This window comes from Nicotiana tomentosiformis, chromosome 2 (genome assembly GCF_000390325.3).
Source record: "Nicotiana tomentosiformis chromosome 2, ASM39032v3, whole genome shotgun sequence".
NCBI classification, from domain to species: domain Eukaryota; kingdom Viridiplantae; phylum Streptophyta; class Magnoliopsida; order Solanales; family Solanaceae; genus Nicotiana; species Nicotiana tomentosiformis.
Window position 1 is genome coordinate 193,576,320 of NC_090813.1, and position 21,089 is coordinate 193,597,408.

Below are 21,089 nucleotides of genomic sequence, written 5' to 3' on the forward strand. Positions count from 1 at the left end.
ACACTTGCTCTTCCTCGACCTCTACCTCGGCCCCGGGCTCTTGTGGCCCTAGTAGTATGCGCGGGTGTCTGCTCAGCTAATCCGGTGGCACATTTCCTCACCATCTATGAGAGAATAGAGATACAAAGGCTCAAATTCTAAATTCAACAAATTTTGCACGACCGGAATGAAAGAAGTGAAAATTTCCTAATAGTCTGTAGCCTCTCGAAGATAAGTACAGACGTCTCCGTACTGATCCGCAAGACTCTACTAGACTCATTCATGACTCGTAGAACCTATGAGCCTAGAGCTATGATACCAACTTGTCACGACCCAAAATCCCACCTCAGGCGTCATGATGGCACCTAGTCTCTAAGACTAGGTAAGCCGATTTCAATTTCATTTCAAGCCATTTTTTTTAAACATATAATTTAATACAAGTGTCGAAATCAAAAGAGGAAACAAATATAAACACCTCCCAAGACTAGTAATACTGAGTCACAAGCTCTAACTGGATACATGTAATGATCTCAAGGATCGAATATACAATACTGTTCGAATAAGAGTTGATAGTACAATAAAATAGAAAGACTCCAAGGGACTGCGACGACCAAGCTGCTCTACCTTGAATCCTTGCGATCAACACACTAACTCTGCCCGATTCTGATATCTCCAATACCTGACTCTGCCCAAAAACATGCAAAAGTGTAGTATGAGTACACCACAGTCGGTACCCAGTAAGTATCAAGACTAACCTTGGTGGATTAGTGACGAGGTACAGTTAAGACACTCAATAGTCTAATAACCTCTGCAATATAGTATACAAAAATAATAGAAAATAAATGGTAGTGATAGAACCAACAATCAACTAGTGATGTAAACAACAAGGAAGCAAGAACATCATAATTATTACTCAAACGTATAAGAAACACAAGTACAACCAATTAAACAAGTCCTTCAAATATAAATCTTTCACATATAATTCTTTCGAACAAATACTTTCCGAATATATTTCTTTCAAATAAATATCCTTTGAATATAAAACTCTTTGAAATAAAAATCTTGCAAATTTACTCCTTTCAAATAAATATCTTATGAGTATAAATCTCTTTCAAATAAATATCTTTCGAATATACTTCTTTCAAATAAATATCTTTTGAATATAATTCCTTCAAATAAAAGTCAGTCCGTGATACACCTCGTTTCATAATCATAAAATACGGGCCACGACCCACTTTTATATTTTCACTGCACCTTGTACCCAGACAATATCCCAACACACATAACCACAGTGAAATGCCACCCTTATACCCATGTAATGTCAACAGTGGAATGCCACCCTTATGTCCTCATAATAATAACTCAAATCACACAACAATTTACTCAGAATATTATCACGACAACACAATGCATCAATTCATATCACAATTTTCCGGTAAGCCACAACCAATTCTGAAGATACAACAAATTCACAGCAAGTAGCCCAAGGCTCCGCACAAGGTACACAAAACCTCAAGAACAACAACAACAGAGATGAAAAAATAACTCAGTATAGGGCAACACCTTCATTAATCCAAATTCTTGATAATTATATTAACGCCTCAATTTAAACTTATTTAATTAATTATTTATAGATGGAAAATCCATAATATAATTATTTTCAGGAAATATCAAATCAACAAACTCACGCTATTCGTATAAAAATTCAAGTGACAATCACACCAAATCATCATATAAAAACAAATTTGACAAACAAGATTGAGGCATGGAAAATAGAGGATTTAAAAATGCCAATAATTATACAATTTAATACACAAAAATGCCTAAAACTTTAACCCAATAAATTTTGCACATATAAGCCCGAGTACGTACTCGTCACCTCGCGTACACGGCTTTTCACATTTCACAAATGGCACATAAGACTCGATGCCTAAGGTGTAATTCTCCCACTCAAGGTTAGGCAAGATACTTACCCTTTTAAAGTTATGCCGATATTCCAAAATAGTTTTCTCACATGAATTGACCTCCGGGCGGCTCCAATCTTTCTTGAGCTTTCCTTACATTACTACGAGGTTCCGAAAATCCTAGCAACTTCAATCTATTTAGAAACATAACAAAAATGAACCATAACTAGGAGGATATTCGTGGGTTCACCTCATTTAAGCATTTCATCAAACACTAAGTGTGCAAATTTGATTACTAGGTTCTTCCATAAGATTTCCTTCACTCCACAACCCACTCTTTGCCCATTTGAGCTCAACAATCTTCTCACAAACCTTATTGGTACATGCATGTATAAATAATACTCCCATACCTAAGAATCATACTCCCAATCACACATCTTCTACCCAAACTCGATATTGAAGACTAGGGTTAGAACCTTACCTCTTGGGTGAAGATCTTGTGAGCTTTCTTGTTGAATTTCAAGGCTTGAGCAAGATTTTGATGAACAATTAGCTTAGTAATTTCTCCTCTCACTTTAGGGCACTTCCTCTATAGCGAGATAAATACCAGGCTTCGCGAGCTAAATACCAGGTTTTGCGAGATCTATAGCGAGATAAATACCAGGCTTCGCGAGGGATATAGCACGGTCTAGCGCGCTACAGACCTGGCTTCGCGAAGGATATAGCATGGTCTAGCGCGCTACAGACTTGGCTTCACGAGGGATATAGCACGGTCTAGCGCGCTACAGACCTGGCTTCGCTAGGTCGAAATGATTCAACTCCCCAATGCACTGTTCAACTCAAAAAGTCCGAAAATACAATACATTTGCCTACCTTAGCACCACGAAACCTTAAATTTCTTGGAGAAAATTTACGGGGCATTACATTTTAAGAAAAAATAAATGAAGTATATATTTTACAAGTAGTTAATGATAAGGGTAAAACAGGAAAAAAATTGTCTTTCTCTTGATTTAGTATGGTGGACAAGTAAAAGTGAAAATATATTTTTAGTATAGTGAACAAGTAAAAGTGAACGGATGAAGTATATAAACATCAAAAATATATCTCGGGATCCTTTGAAATTGAATTCATTTATTCCGTGTACCTTAAATTATTACTAATCTTAATTATTTCCTTGAACTTGACATTAGATGTACTAATGAAGGTGAGAGACATGCGTTGCTATGTGAATTATTTGTTCACGTGGTATTTTTTTTTATACCTTTTTTAGAATTCGATTTGCTTGGATCATCCTTTTCAGGCTAGATTTGAAAAGAAAAAAATCTAGATTGAACTCCAGTATTTTTATTAAATCCTTTATTTGGCTAAAATAAAAGAATTCTAATGAAGCCGCTTACAGATTTGTAATGACCCGACAGATTATTTTGAGTATTACAGTCCCATTTCCCCATTTACTGCTCTATTTGTGCTTTCTGGGTTAGTTGGTTCGGGTTCGAAAGAATTTCGGAGTGAAATGAGACACTTAGTCTCATAATGGAAAGCTTAAGTTAGAAAAGTCGATCGGATATTGACTTATATGTAAACAACCTCGGATTTGAATTCTGATGATTCCAATAGCTCCGTATGGTGATTTTGGACTTAGGAGCGTGTCCGAAAAATTATTTGGAAGCCTGCAGTGGAATTTAGCTTGAAATGACAAAAGTTGAATTTTTGGGAAGTTTGACCGGGGGGGAGGTGACTTTTTGATATTGGGGTCAGAATCATATTATGGAAATTAAAATAGGTTTGAAATGAGAAATGTGACTTGTGTGCAAAATTTGAGGTCAATCGGACGTGATTTGATAGGTTTCGGCATCGGTTGTGAAAGTTTGAAGTTTTGAAGTTCATTGATTTTGAATTGAGGTATGATTCTTCGTTTCGATGTTGTTAGGTGTGATTTGAGGCATCGAGTAGGTCCGTGTTATATTATGGGACTTTTTGGTATGTTCGGACGAGGTCCCAAGGGGCTCGGGCGTGTTTCAGATTGATTTTAGATCATTTTTCTTCATGTTGTTATTGTTGGTTGCTGCAAGTTCTGGTGCGACCGCACCTGCGGTTGAATTTGCACATGTGCGATGGTCGCAGGTGCGACAAGGCAGTCGCAGAAGCGAAGGGCGCAGAAGCGGCCCAATGCACGCAGAAGCGACCTTCGCAGGTGCGAGCTTCATCCGCATAAGCAGATATCGCAGGTGCGACTATTCCACCACAAATGCGGAAGTCGCTGGGCAGAAGCCTTAAATTCGGGGTTTCGATATTTTTAGCCATTTTCAACATTTTGGAGCTCGGGTTGGGAGATTTTGGAGAGGAATTTTTCTACACAACTTGGGGTAAGTGTTCTTGACTCCCTTGTGATTATATTCCATGAATTAATCTTCGCTTTCGGCGTTCGATTATTAATTTTTCAAGAGAAATCAGAGGAATTTTTTACAATTTCATAAAAAGAATTTCCAAGATTTGAACATCGATTCGGAGTCGGATTTGAGTGAAGTTAGTATGGTTGAACTTGTAATTGTATGGGTTGTCGGATTTTGTAAGTTTCATCGGATTCCGAGACGTTATGGAGTATAATTTTGGATTTTGTGGGAAAATATTAGTATTTTGATATGGAATTAATTCCTATAATTTGTGTGGACTGAATCAAATTAATTATGACTAGATTCGAGCCGTTCAGGAGTTGTTATGCGCAAAATGGAATTTTTGGAGCATTGTTTAGCTTGCTCGACATTGGATTCGTCTTGTTTGAGGTAAGTAACTCTTCTAATCTTGAAGCTGAGGATATGGACCCTGAATATATGTGTTATGTGTTTGGTGTTGAGGTGACGCACATGCTAGGTGATGGGCGTGTGGGCGTGCACCATGTGAGCTGTGACTCCGTCATTTTTGTGGTACTGTGTAGTTACATGAACTTGTCTGAAATCATAAAATCTCTACGTACTAGAGTTATTGAGCTGTGATTCATGCTATAAATTATGTTTAGGCTACATGCTTTTCTTGTTGGGACCCACCGAGGTCATTTATGCTGTTGAGTTATCTGCTTTCATTGCATTACATACTCAGTCATACACATTCATATGCATCTCATATCTCAATCTCTATTATTATTTATTGATACATCATATCATCATTTTCTAGCTAGTTTCATGACATTGTGAGCCCGTGAGAGAGAGAGAGACTAGAGAGATTGATAACTAAGTGAGGCCGAGGGCCTGATTGATTCTGATATTGATACTATGGCATGTGAGTTGTCCGTGCGAATTATAGCGTTTGGGCTGAAGGAGCCCATTCGGAGTTTGCACACACCCCAGTGAGCGCGGTTTATATTATTGAGGGATGGATCTTCCCTGGACACGGATCTTGTCCGAAGCGTTATATACCTAGAGATGGATCTTCTCCACGGGCTGGATTGGCCCTACTCGGTACTGAGTGACTGATGATCAGTTGATGTGTATATTTCGGGATGGATCTTCCCTGGGCCGAATTGGCCATATACAGTACCGAATGATTGAGCATGATGAGTGAAATGTGTGAGAAGGTGAGATTGAGTACTCTTAGAGTGTGATTACATGAGTTCATCTCTGAGATACATTGTATTGACATGCACACATGACATACATGCATAGAGATGTATTTTCCTCATGCTTTACGGTATCACGTCATTCATGACTTCTCACACATGTTGACATATGGGCATAGTGATGCATTGGTTTTACACTGGCTATCTGGAAAGAAAATGAAATATCTTAATTATTATTGAAATTGATTTTTGAGAAAATTATTATTTTCAAACTTATTCATATTTTTGGCAACTTCGGTAAACGATTTGGGTTTTCGCTGATGTACTTGGAAGGCAGAACTATTTTCAGAAATCATGATTAAGCTGAGCATTTTATCTCTGAGTTACTTCTTTTGTTACTTACTTTATGTTGTTATGAACTATTGTTGGTTATTAGTTGTGGACCCGACCTTGGTAAAAGCTCGTCACTTCTTTCAAATTAAGGTTAGGTTTGTTACTTATTGAGTACATGGGGTCGGTTGTGCTCATACTATACTTCTGTACTTTATGTGCAGATATTGGATGTTGATATTGTTGTACATGATGAGAGATGGAATTGAAGATGTACCTGCGTTCCGGTTGTAGCTGTCTCTTGTTCTTGGTAGCCTTAGATTTATAAAATTCTGTTCATGTACATTTCGAACAAATGATGTATTATTTTATACCAGCTTTGTAAACTCTATTCTTAGAAGCTCATGATTTGTACTACCAGTCCTTGGGGAATATATCAGATTCAGATATTTCTTTACTTAAATTGCTTTATTAATTGTTATTGGAATTGGTTAGTGGTTATTTGGCTTACCTAGCGGGTTGGGTTAGGTGCCATCATGACTAAATGGATTTTGGGTCATGACAAGATGGTATCATAGCTCTAGGTTCATAGGTTCTACAAGTCATGAGCAAGTGTCTAGTAGAGTCTTGCAGATCGGTATGATGACGTCCATACCTATCTTCGAGAGGCTACAAGGCATTTAGGATATATACTTCCCATCTTTCTTTCCTTATCGTGCAAAATTGATTTAGCTTGAAACATAACTCTTTGAATTCCTTCCACGCATTCGTATGCTCACATGAGTGCTCGGTATCAGTTGTGCATCGCCGACTTGTGATTCTATGAACGAGGTTCTAGATGTGTATTCTGCGTTTTGGTGATGGGCCAGTCTGGAGGACTTGAGGCCATGGTTAGACTACAACTTAAGCTTGGTAGTTTCAGTTGTAACTTGTACATTTGGAATCATATGTCTGGTAATATCCCTACGAGTGGAATTTATGGCTCGATGAGCGGTGTAATGGCTTTATGATGAGTATGATGTAACTACGGAATGTGTTAAGATGATTTGAATGTGACGAGAAGTGTTTCCTTGAAATGTAAAGAAAGGGCCGTTGGGTGCTTGATTTTCATTTTGATGTGGCGTTCAGTATCGAGTATGAATATTTTGAAGGATCTTTCACTTTGTTAAATTTTGGGACAAATTAAATTTTTATGTCTGGTTAATGAGTTTGGACTCAGATAGACTAAGTGATTGCATAGTAATTGTGACTGCGAAAGGATATAACAATATACCAATTTGAGGCTAAGCAGGTGGGTTATCCCCTGAGGAGTAATCTACGTAGGTGTGTTCCTTATAATATGAGTGGAGAGTTTCTTTTCTGCCAGCGGGGCGTATGTGTTGAGATTTGAATTTGAATCTGGTTGAGAAATTTGACTTGAGTGTCAAGAGAATGAATGCGAGTTTAGCAGATGATTGGGGTATTTTATGGTTGGTGTTGCATGATCTTGAGAATAATTTTTGTTGAACTGACTACGGTATTATGGCAGTAATAGAGTATGGGTATTGTGAGTTATCGAGTGTTTTAATCTATGGCTTTGAGCCAAGTGGGGGAGCCTGCTATTGACGATTTGATTTCATAGTTATGTGTTAAATTTTAGTTTTGGTCTGAGGCATACTTGTGGATTAGTTATGACTTGCAGAGGTTGAGATCGAGGATGACTCAAGTACTGAAATTCCTATATACGGGTTATATTACGCTTTATGAGTATATAAAAATCATGTGATGGGTGAATTGTTATTTGTGAATGATGTAGTGCGCACGGAGTATGAATTTGATTAGTGGTGTTAAGGCAGGATTACCTCTTCGAGTGTTGCTGTGCTAATGGGGCACGTGTCTTTCAGCCCGTTTGGGTGGTGTAATTTTTAGATTTGAGTAAATTCGGTGACTCTCGAGAAGGTGCTAATGGATTCAAAAATGTATAAGTGGAAATTGAAAAAAATAATTCGAATTCGTATATCACTAGAATTGGTTATTTACATTGGATGGTGTCGAGACTTACGGTAATTTTATATGACTATGGATTCTACATTTCAGTATAAGAAAGGAAAGAGGAACAATTTTATATTCACATAAGGTATTTTCAGAGTGAGTGTTACGGTTATGGTATTTATGGAGGTTTTTAAGAAGAATACAGAGACTTATGGGCCTTAAGGCGGTGAGATTTTATATTAGGATGTCTTGTAGTGAGCTTTGAGTAAGAATGGTAGTGTTCTGACAAGGAAAAGTATCAACTTGAGGGTAATTCAGTATGCTAGACCAGTATGGTAATAAGACAACTGGGTAGTAGGCTAGACCAGTATGGTAATGGTATGTTCGGTGCTTTTGGTGTAATTATGATGTGGTGAGACTCTACAGACGTTTTGGTGGCAATATTCTTGGGTCTGGTAACCTACATGGCTTGGTCGAGTGAGAGGAATTCAGTCTTGATAGATTGGTTATGTGCAAACAGATTTCAAAGTATTCTTGATGGTTTCTACCATGGTTGGAACCGGATATTCTTTATCGGTGTGGAGAAACGTGTTTTATATTGTGATATCCTCCTGGAAGGAAGCAAGAGGAAGGATTCTAACTGATCGGGTTTGTAATTTGCTGGCGACTCAGAGTGTTAATAAGGTTCTTGTGTTTTCATGTAATGGCCTAATAGAGGCGGCGCGTGGAGTGAGACTGAGATTTGCAGGTTCAAGTATACGGTTTAGTTTTGAAGGAGAGGTCATAAATTTTTAGAGGGAATGGACGATTTTCGATGTTTAGAGGAATTGTATAACTATTTGGTATTGCGTGAGTTGAGTGTACTTTTTAGAAGGCGCACTATGTTTGAATTATGGATATTTCATAAGTATTGCGGCACTCTCCTGGTTGATCGACTGTTGGTTTTAAGACGTTGCTATGTGGCACGGAAGAATTATAAAAGTATTCCTCGTGGGATGATCGTACATGAAAGATACGTTAGTCATTCGAGTGCTGGAGTCGGGATAAGTTACGGTGATTCATGTGTTCTATGAATTTGGAGGCTGGGAGTTTTCAGGAGCAGATTGTTTCATGGTTGCGGACTATGAAATCGTGGCCGAAGCTAGCCAGATGATAATATGTATTATGATTCAGTAGTTGTGGATTTTTGGAGGGTTATGTATCTATTTGCGGGTGACCAGAGTTGATTTGGGGGTCCATTGGTTGGCCCAATTAGGATGTGTACTATATTATGTGATTGCATCCGTGGTTATGGTTATGGCTCGATGCAACTTGTTCAGACTTATACAGTGTGTAAATGTGAGATTCGGGTCTTGTAAGAAATTCAGAATGTTGGGAATTGAACTCCAAGATTTTTGGGCTAAGGTTAAATTAATGATTTTCAGTTGTGCTGTGTTGTCAGGTCTATATAAAATAGGGTGACATGGGATCACCCCCGTATATGTGTGTGGTAAGGTGGAATAGAGATTTGAAGGTTAGGAATAACTCTTGGCACGTTCAAGGATGAACGTATGTTTAAGTGGGGGAGAATGTAATGACCCGGCCGGTCGTTTAGAGTATTACATCCTCGTTCCCCCATTTACTGCTCTATTTGTGCTTTGTAGCTGTATTATGAATAACCGGGTTAGTTGGTTCGGGTCCGGAAGAATTTCGGAGTGAAATGAGACACTTAGTCTCATAATGGAAAGCTTAAATTGGAAAAGTCGACCGGATGTTGACTTATATGTAAACGACCTCAGATTTGAATTTTGATGATTCCAATAGCTCCGTATGATAATTTTGGACTTAGGAGCGTGTCCGAAAAATTATTTGGAGGTACGTAGTGGAATTTGGCTTGAAATGACGAAAGTTGAATTTATGGGAAGTTTGACCGGGGGGGGGGGGGGGAGGTGACTTTTTGATATCGGGGTCGGAATCCAATTTTGGAAATTGGAATATGTCCGTAATGTGAAATGTGACTTGTGTGCAAAATTTGAGGTCAATCGGACGTGATTTGATAGGTTTCGGCATCGGTTGTGGAAGTTTGAAGTTTCGAAGTTCATTGATTTTGAATTGAGGTGTGATTCGTCGTTTCGATGTTGTTAGGTGTGATTTGAGGCCTCGAGTAGGTCCGTGTTATGTTATGGGACTTGTTGGTATGTTCGAATGGGGTCTCGAGGGGCTTGGGCGTATTTCGGATTGATTTCGGATCATTTTTCTTTATGTTGTTATTGCTGGTTGCTGCTGGTTCTGGTGTGACAGCACCTTCGGTTGAATTTGCGCAGGTACTATGGTCACATGTGCGACAAGGAAATCGCAGAAGCAAAGGGCGCATAAGCGACCTTCGCAGGTGCGAGCTTCATCCGCATAAGCGGATGTCGCAGGTGCGACTATTCCACCGCAGATGCGAAAGTCGCTGGGCAGAAGCCTTAAATTCGGGGTTTCGATATTTTTAGCCATTACATTTTGTAGCTCGGTCTGGTCAATTTTGGAGAGGAATTTTTCCACACAACTTGGGGTAAGTGTTCTTGACTCCCTTGTAATTATATTCCATGAATTAATCTTTGTTTTCTGCGTTAGATTATTAATTTTTCAAGAGAAATCGGAGGAATTTTATACAATTTCATAAAATGAATTTCCAAGATTTGAACATCGATTCGGAGTCGGATTTGAGTGAAATTAGTATGGTTGAACTTGTAATTGTATGAGTTGTCGGATTTTGTGAGTTTCGTCGGATTCCGAGATGTGGGCCCTACGAGTGATTTTTGGAGTGTAATTTCGAATTTTGTGGGAAAATATTAGTATTTTGATATGGAATTAATTTCTATAATTTGTGTGGACTGAATCAAATTAATTGTGACTAGATTCGAGTCGTTCATGAGTTGTACGCGTAAAATGGAATTTCTGGAGCATTATTTAGCTTGCTCGACATTGGATTCGTCTTGTTTAAGGTAAGTAACTCTTCTATTCTTGGAGCTGAGGGTATGAACCCTGAATATACGTGTTATGTGTTTGGTATTGAGGTGATGCACATGCTAGGTGACGGGCGTGCACCGTGTGAGCTGTGAGTCCATCATTTCTGTGGTACTGTGTAGTTACCTGAACTTGTCTGAAATCATGAAATTTCTACGTACTAGAGTTATCGAGCTATGATTCATGCTATAAACTATGTTTAGGCTACATGATTTTATTGTTGGGACCCACCGAGGTCATTTATGCTGTTGAGTTATCTGCTTTCATTGCATTACATACTCAGTCATACACATTCATATGCATCTCATATCTCAATCTCTATTGTTATTTATTGATACATCATATCATCATTCTCGGGCTAGTTTCATGACATTGTGAGCCCGTGAGAGAGAGACTGGAGAGATTTATGACTGAGTGAGGCCGAGGGCCTGATTGATTATGATATTGATACTATGGCACGTGAGTTGTCCATGCGGATTATAGCGTTTGGGCTGAAGGAGCCCCTCCGGAGTCTACACACACCCCTAGTGAGCGTGGTTGATATTATTTAGGGATGGATCTTCCCTGGACATGGATCTTGTCCGAAACATTATATACCTGGCGATGGATCTTCTCCACGGGCTGGATTGGCCCTACTCGGTACTGAGTGACTGATGATCAGTTGATGTGTATATTCCGGGATGGATCTTCCTGGGCCAGATTGGCCATACACAGTACCGAGTGATTGAGCATGATGAGTGAAATGTGTGAGAAGGTGAGATTGAGTACTCAGAGAGTGTGAGTACATGAGTTCATCTATGAGATACATTGCATTCACATGAACACATGACATACAGGCAGAGAGACGTATTTTCCTCATGTTGTACGGTATCACGTCATTCATGACTTCTCACACATGTTGACATATGGGCATAGTGATGCATTGGTTTTACACTGGCTATCTAGCAAGAAAATGAAATATCTTAATTTTTATTGAAAGGATTTTTGGAAAAATTATTGTTTTAAAACTTATTCATATTTTTGGAAAATTCGGTAAACGATTTGAGCTTTTACTAATGTACTTGTAAGGTAGAACTATTTTCAGAAATCATGATTAAGCTGAGCATTTTATCTTTGAGTTACTTCCTTTATTACTTGCTTTATGTTGTTATGAACTGTTGTTGGTTATTGGTGGTGGACCCGACCTTGGTATAAGCTCATCACTACTTTCAACCTAAGGTTAGGTTTGTTACTTATTGAGTACATGGGGTCGGTTGTACTCATACTACATTTATGCACCTTGCGTGCAGATATTGGATGTTGATGTTGCTGTACTTGACGGGCGGTGGAATTGAAGACGTACCTGCGTTCCGGTTGTAGTTGCCTTTTGTTCTTGGTAGCCTTAGATTTATAAAAGTATGTTCATGTATATTTCAAACAGATGATGTATTTATTTCATACCAGCTTTGTAAACTCTATTCTTAGAAGCTCATGATTTGTACTACCAATCCTTGGGGAATGCATCAGATTCAGATATTTCTTTACTTAAATTTCTTTATTAATTGTTATTGGAATTGGTTAGTGGTTAATTGGCTTACCTAGTGGGTTGGGTTAAGTGCCATCACGACTAGACGGATTTTGGATCGTGACAAGATTTGGCCTGAAAAATTTTAAAAAGATTGAGCAAATGTCTATTGCATCTAAAGAAGAAACAAAAATTAATATGCAATTGAACTTCATTGTTTAGGCTAAAAAAATTATTTTGTTAAAATAATAAAATTTCAATTTTTTTAATTTACATATTTGGTCCAAAAAAGAATAATATACAAATGAAACAAATTGACATTGCATCTAAGAAAGTAACTATAAAAGAATTACATGGTTTGGAACTATATTATTTGACTAAAGTTTCTTATTCCGGTAAAACTAATGGACTGCAAGCTAAGATAGTTTACAGGCTTGGACCCAAAAGGAATAAATGCACAATTGAACAACTGATCATTGCATCTAATAACAACAACAACAACAACAACAACAACAACAACAATAACAACAACAACAACAATAACAACAATAACAACAAATCCAGCTTAATCCCATATATGGGGTCTTGGGAGAGTAGTGTGTACGCAACCTTACTGTCATGCCCCCAAACTGGGTGGGACGTGATGGCGCTCAACCTACCTTACCCGTCAAGCAAGCCTTATTCTAACTAACTGAAATTCGATGTACATAATATCTAAGAAATTCATAAATAAGTCTTAAAATAATAGTTATCTTAAAACTAAAATCTAATATTAATATCAACATGTCTAACAACTAAACCCACTAGCAAAGTCATGAGCCTCTAACTGTAAGTCTGAATATATACGTCTACGGGGAATTCTCCTAGAATAATATGAAGGTCAAACAATAATTAAAGACTTAAAAAGAACACCAACACCGCTGGGAGGAAATAACGGGCTTGCCAGTTGAGTCTACGGAGTATGTCTCTAGCCACGTATCTCGTCACCTACAATCTCAACACCTGCCACATGACATGGCATGCCCAAACAGGCTAAGTACCACCAAAGGATACCTAGTAAGTCTCATAGGCTACCTCCTAAAAAGGCAAAACGAGACCTTCTGGAAAAAAATCATAATGTGAAAGGAAGTGATTTCACAAAATATCATATCAACAAAATCTATAAACAGGAAATGAGCTGAAAACTGAAACTATAAGTTGATAACTCCAATTTCATATCAACAAAATCTATAAACAAAAAATGAGCTGAAAACTAAAATTATAAGTTGATAACTGAAAACATGAAAACTGAGTCTATAATTGATAACTAAAACTTAAGGTGAAAACTAAGTATTTTTAATGAAATAATATTTCTGAAAAATGGTTACACATAGTGGCCCTACGTACGTGAGATCTAGCAACACGTACGGAGGAGTGTCGTTAACATGTAAATTTATAAATAAATTTTGTTTGATATTATCACGAAGAATATGTAAAATAAACTACATTTCGATATGGGACAAACTTGAAGAAAGATGGTGTGTATTATTTAACTCATGTGAACTAATTATTATATTCTGTGTAAATAAATTACACTTAGATACTGAGCAAACTTGAAGAATGATGGTATGTGTTGTTCAACTCATGTGAACTAATAACTGTATATTATGCATTGATGCATAGGGTAATAAATTTTTCTAATCTTTATTATGAGTTCAAGTTTATATTCATAATTCTTTTTAAATCTATATTCTATATACTTTTATTGACATATGTAAAATTCACGTGCAATGCACGTACACTAAAGCTAGTGTATATAAAGCAGGGGAACACTCTAGATAAGGAGAGATTCATTTTTGTATCAGAAACTTCTGGAGATTAACGAAATAAGACATTCTTCTCTCTTTCTATGTTCTAGGGTTTTCTTTGCGAAATCTTTCTCACACAGCTCGATTCTCACACTAACATCCACCCACCTCCCCCTTTCAAAATTGAACGAATTGCATTTTTATAGACTTTTATTTTATCGGTGTGAGAAGAGTTAGACCTTATTTATATCATTTAAATTTCAATTAGACTTTTGGACATACAAATTTGAAATTTAAAGAAAAAGTAAAATATTTTTATGGATAAATGAGGATGTGGTTGGTGAATAAATTACGGGTATGTGTTCAATTTATAGATGTGTTCGAGTTAGGGCTGCTTATCGGGCAGATCGGTCGGATATTTAGGCTTAACGGTTTGGCTTATCGGTTATCGGCTTGTAAATATAGTAATCCGCTAGCCAACTGATAAGATATCGGGCGGATCGGTTTCGGTTTAGCGATTATCGGACGGGTTATCGGCTAAATCAAATAGACAAAGAGTACATATACAACTTGACATTAAATTACTAAATTTAGATCGATTGATTACGGGGTTCCCAATAAAAGCGCGATAATCATCTTGTTAATTATCATCATTGATTCATAATCATCTTCATCTAATTTTTCCAGACAATTTTAGCGAGGGTACATAAACAATCCCTTTTCTTTATAGAATATTATCACGCAGATGATCTAATAAGTGGATATTTGTGTAAAAACATATATCATGGTAATACGAGAGACTATTTACAGAAAAGAAAAAAAACAACACTAAAAAAATATGGATTTAACAAAATGGATAAAACGAAAATATAAAAAATGAAAAAAAGTAAGTAGAAGAAATATTCGAATTTCTAAATGAAGTTGGGTGCTAGATTAGATAATGACGAACTTGAAAAGAGGTATTGATTTTCCCCGTGTCGCAAGAACTGTTTAGAGTTGTGACCTTTCTAAGGTCTCATTTTTATTTTATTTTTTTTTAAGATTAAGACGTTTGAATTTAAATATATATCTGAATATCAAGATGTGTATTAAGATTAAGACATCTAAATCTGAATACATATCTGAATATTAAAATGTGTATTAAGATTTGAATACTAAATGATTAAGACTGCTTGATTTTTAACGTCTGAATGTATGCAATTTATCTTTATTTGAAAATTAATAAACATAAAATTTAATTAAAATACTAATCAATCTAATATTCTATGGTAGTTGCTAATGGTGATGGCTAACGATGGTGCTTGTGAATCCCGACTAGAGGCGACGGTTGGTGGTAGTTTTAATTGATAGTGGTAGTTCAGGGTAGTAGGTAGTGGTAATTAGTAGTGGTGGCTATTATGATTGAGGATTATGGTAGTGGGTGGTAATAGTTAGTAATGGCGGGTGGTGGTGGTAGTTATGATTGAAGAAGGTGGGGGTGGGTGATGTTAGTTTATAATGATAGGCAGTGCCGACTATAATTGTTGATGGTGATGAGATGGTTAGTTGTGGTAGTTGAGGTGGATGATTGTTGGTTGTGGTTGAAAATGATGGTAGTGGGAGTGGTGGGGATGGTGGGTGATGAGAGTCGATAATAATGGCTATGATTAAAGATGATGGAGGTGGTGGTAGTAGTGGTGATTGAGTATGGTGGTAGTGGTGGTGGTGGTGGTGGATGGAATGGTGGTAGTTGATAATGGTTGGCGGTAACGATAGTTAATAATGAATGTGGATGATAGCATCTTAATGAAATTAAGTCTCTCTTATAGATCTTAATCATATAGACCTATTCAGACCCATTAAGTGATTGTGAAGTAAAAAAAAACACACTTAACGATTAAGATCTGAATAATTAAGATTCCGACTTTAAAAACAAACGGACTTAATGTCTGAGATCTGAATAATTAAGATTTAAACCTCCATTAAGTGCAAACAAATGAGGCCTAAGAGAATGACGAGAATTACTCCCGAGGGAAATTAGAAATTTGGGATATAATTCTTAACGGGTTAACGGTTTATCCGATAAAAAAATTAAATAATACGCCCCCAAATCAATAAGCCGTTAATTATAAATTTTCAATCTGTTCACTAACCGTTAATCCAATAACCCGATACCAATAAGCCAATAAGCTAATTTTGTGGTTTGGTTATCGATTACGGATCGATTTTGAACACCCCTAATTAGAGTTGTACGTTTCTCTACTCAAAAGCCCTAATTTTTTTCCTCTCCGTTAATCCAATAACCCGAAATCAATAAGCCAAGTGAGACGCAATTGATTAGGGCAACAATATAAAAAGCGGCGATAACAGCAAAAATAGCAAAATCTCAATAGTTTTAAGTATGAGGCTGCGGTGAAAGCGGAGAGCTGTGGGGAGTTTCTATGGGTGGTTTTGCTCCTCTTTCAAATGAAAAAAAATATTTCCGATTGCAAAACTACCGTTTCGGTGAAAATAAGTGTTACTCCGTTCACTTTTACTTTTGGGCAACGAGGCTATGAAGATTATTTTGTCTTCTGCGGAAGATGAAACAGACATATTGCTATTGAGCTCGAAAAAACTGTAACTTGGCGTGGCAGCTCAGATGGGTCTGTGAGATATTGGAGAAAGTTCCCTTTCAGGGTTTTTTTTCCTGTCTCATAAGGCTAACTGATGCTTGCAGCCATGGCGGTTTTTTCAAAGCTTTTTGGTTTTTGTCTGAAAAAAGCCGGATCTGAGCCTACCCCATTACTTTGATTTTTGTTTTTGGTTTTCCCTATGCTCCTTGATTATGTAGGCGAAAATCTAAGCTCATCCCCCGATTTAACTTTTAGTTCCTCTTCTGAGATTGAAGATGGTTGATTTTTCCATAATGTTAGAGGAGTAATTTCTCCAAAATTTATATGAGTTTTAGTAATTGAATGAGAAACGGCGATGATAGCAAAAATCATTGATGGCCAAAGATCAAATAAGAATGCAAAACTACCACAGATCTTCTATTTGTTGTGAATTAATCTCTTGACTAGTATGGTAACTCAACCTTAACAGCACTGTATTTTTATTTGCGCCGATTGAAACAATCTGAGTCTGAGTGTTTTCCGATGTGGCATTGCTAAAAAGAAGACTTGTTAGTTACAAATCATGTCAAGATCCCTTGCTGCAAGGTACTCTTGCATTTTTGCAGACAAAAACTTGCAGGTGATGGGTTTTTGTTCCCATTAAGATGAAGTACTAGTTTGAAGTGGGGCTAGATTCTGATGTGTAAGAAATATTGTAAAGAAACTACACTTATATTGATGAAAACTCCAGGAACTGCGTTTGTCTTTACATTCCAAATCCCGTGAAATCACTGTAGATTCTAGCTACAACAGGAACGAAATGGAGAGGAGGATTGGAAATCAATAATGTTTGATTGGGATTATCTAATGTTCTTGAAAGAGCTATTTTGCTTGGTCAAGGAGAATTACCAAAGAGCTATGGGCCTGATCCAGATATTCTCCATGATAAGCTATGGGATTATCTAATGTTCTTGAAAGAGCTATTTTGCTTGTTGATATGAGTCAATAGCATCTGCGCCATATCTAAGATATTTCTGATAAGCAGGATAGGCTGATCCAGATATTCTCCATTAGCTCCTTTAAGTAATAACCACCACTACAACGACAACATACTCGGTGCGAATGTACGCAGCCCTAAGTAATAATGCCAATTGAAGGTTTGTTATTAATGCAGAGATGAAAGGATATCCCTTTAATTAATGCCTTTCTAGAGCTTTTGGCTATAATCAAGTATCCAAGAACCACAAATAGTAGTCTCTAGCCAGGGTAAATGGAGATCCAGCCAAGCATAGCTGCTCTAGTAAGTTATGAGCTATTGCGCTTGCAATAATTATATGTAAAAACTTTCATTTACTTTTTATTTGTAATTCTAGGCATTGAACAGGTAAATGAAACCCTATGTGTGTTCCTTTCTCTTTAATGTGGACCTGTTTGCGAGTGTGCATTACGAAATTTGTCGATATCAGAAGGTGTACAGCTTTATAAAACTGCCACCAACCGCAACCAAATAAAAAATTCTCTGTTTTTTTTATTCTGGGGATGTAAATGCTAAGGTCTATTTTTGAGTTACTTTATTGCTAAAGATGTACTTCTTAATACCTTAGGCTATTTTTCTCCTTTTTTAAAAAAAAAAAAAAAAAAAAAACTCTCTGTAATGAATGACAATGCTGCCTCTTTGATATGGGTGTGCCTAAAAGTTTTCGCTTTTTTACTTGAATTTTAGGAATGTGAGTGCTAACATCTATTTTTGAGTTTCCTTGTTGATAAATATGCTCTTTTGATACTTAATCCTATTCTCCACTCTCTTTTGAACTCTGTAATGAATGGGAATGCTCTTGCTCTGAGATTGGTGTGACGTAATGTGTTTTTCTTTATCTAGAATCGTAGGCATCATTATTAAAAGTGTACTTTCTGATACTATAGCCTTTATTTTCTGTGTTTGAACTCTGTATAAAGAATCACAATGCTGCTTCCTTGATGTGGGTGTGCCTAAATGTGTTTACTTTTGTCTAGAAACTTAGGCATGTGAGTACTGACGTCTATATTAAGATACTTTGTTGCTGAGATGTTTTATTGGAGTAATCCTTATTGGTAAAGCGCATAATTTCAGTCATGTTACCTGTATTTTGAACTGTAATTTGATACTCAACTTTGAAATAATATAATACCACTCGATCAACTTATGCAGGTGCTATCTCCGCACTTCATGTTGTCAGAATACAAGCCAAAAACTAAGACAGGCGATGCATTTACAAGGGAGTAAGCTCATTTTATAAATTATGCAAATTTTGCAGTTGTTGCTTGCTTTATGAATACCCACTAATCTTTGAGATCGATTCCATGCTAATTTGTTTTTTGAGTCCTTGTTTCTATTGGTATTTTGCCGCATTTTGTGATTGACGTAAACAAGATGTCATACTTCTTGCTCTTCTCCTTCAATTAATTGTGTATCCTGTGCATGAAGGAATTCATCCTAAATGACGAGTAATTCAAGTAAGCTATGGATTAACATCCAAATGAAGCTTTTTTGTCATAGTTACACTGATAGATGAGATTCCTTTATATGTGTTATCCTAGGGTTCCTTTTTCTTGATGAATGATCTCATAGTTTGTTATGTTGTAGATAACAAGAGATATAATACTTGATCAAAAAACAAGAGAGATAATACTTATTAAAAAAGAGATATTACATGAGTGCCGAAGGGAGTGGCATAGTTGTCAATGAAGTGAGTGAAAACCCTAGAGACTATGGTTCAAATCCCAACCGCAGCAACAAAAAAGGCTGTTATTTCTTCTTATCTGTCTATGCCTTGGTATGTTAGAGTTAACCAATACCTGTATTGATGAAAGACAATGTATCTAGTGGAATTGTCGAGGTGTGCACAATAATGGTCCGGATACAACCATTATAAAAAAGAAATACATGTCTTTTCTAAACTGCTTTTTGCTGATCCTTGGATGTTACAGAAGCATTTTGCCTCCCAAAATTTTCCAGTAAGTTTTCATGCACCTTGAGTGGTTTTCAAAAATCCGGTTAAGCAACATGTACATCGCTTTTGCTGCTTTGAAAGGGTGTTTAACATTATTTAAACGGAAAAGGGCCAACATTGCCCCTAGACACTGTTAAATTGAACAATTTTGCCCTCCTTTAAAAAAGTTTCTCGTTCCTATTCCTGCCGTTAACAAAGTGGCTCGATTTTGCCCTTATGGGCTAACAACAACAATTAAAGGACAAATTTAGACCATTCACAAAGTCCATTCTGGCACTACTTAGCAAAGAGGGATAAGTTAGAATAGGAAAATCACAACAACTGTTATTATATGTTACTATTGTATCAAATCAATGGAGGTTTCTTCTGTCTGGTGAATGATTTGCAAGGCTTCACATCTTTCATCTCATAACTCCCTGTAAATTTTTTAATGCATAACTTCTCATCCTTCTCAATTACCTCAAATCGAATTCTGTAAAAATTAAACCCAAGGTCAACATATCCACCTTCAATCAGCAGAGATTGCTTGTATATTTTCTCATTATCCACTAAGTTGAATCTCTCGAAATATGGTATTCCTGATGTACCTGTTTTAATAAAAGTTAAACACGATGCATGTAGAAAATACATATCAGATGTTGATCAATAATTTGTTGTAATACTTTAAATGAACATCCTTATGGTCAACTTTGGTCTCTGTGTGGGTGTATATAGTATAGTTGAATGTGACATGCACTGTCTTGACTTCTTATCTCTTTGGAGATTCATTCAAAAAGAAATCTACATTTCCTTTCTTTATAGTATGATCTTTCTGTGTCCATGTCTTTGGCTATGTAATATCCAGGTTGTTTTGGCTTATCCACCTTAGTAAATAGTCATTCTTTGGTGATACTGATGATGATTCTTCAGAGCAAATGGTATTAGGAATTGATATGGCAAGAGGCGCATATCTTGGTGAGATAAGCCTATCCTGGAAGGTTACTACCATGCCCATGATGGTGTATTGGTGTTGGAAAATCTCAATGCTGAACATAAAGCCAATTTATGCTCACTTTTAAGCCAAAATAACGTTAAAGTAGGGCATTATTTCATAGCTAAAGTAGGTGCTTGGCTTATATGTATGGAATAACTTTCTTCAATTCTTGTGCTTTCTCTTCTCAACCTTTAATTTCTCTTGTAAAGTTCCAGCAATTTCAATCAATGTGCGTCATATTTAGTTCGCACAGATTACTCGTTTTTTCTTACTTTTTATACTTATTATCTTACAAAGAAAAGCCTTGTGGAACAGTATGTCCTTGAAGTACTTGTAAAGACATGTTCTTGTAATGTACTTCAAATTTAGTTCACATAGTACTCTCACGTAACGTGGGACCATAAAGGAAATAAAGAAAAAGTTGGAGAAGACAAACTAGGCGGCTGGAAAAATTTGCAAAAGTTGGGCTGCTGGACTTTGCAAGTTATTGAACCAATCTAATTAGTTGGGTTGGTGGCATTTGTGCCTATAAAA

General features: G+C 36.8%; 1 long non-coding RNA gene across 1 annotated transcript; it reads left to right on the top strand.

Annotated features, from left to right (window-relative positions):
• The first annotated feature begins 16,308 nt into the window (after nt 1–16,308).
• Nucleotides 16,309–20,805, top strand: LOC138906804 (uncharacterized). The gene is made up of 2 exons (XR_011414477.1): nt 16,309–17,892; nt 18,781–20,805. It is a non-coding gene; the product is annotated as an uncharacterized lncRNA (long non-coding RNA).
• Nucleotides 20,806–21,089: the final 284 nt, after the last annotated feature.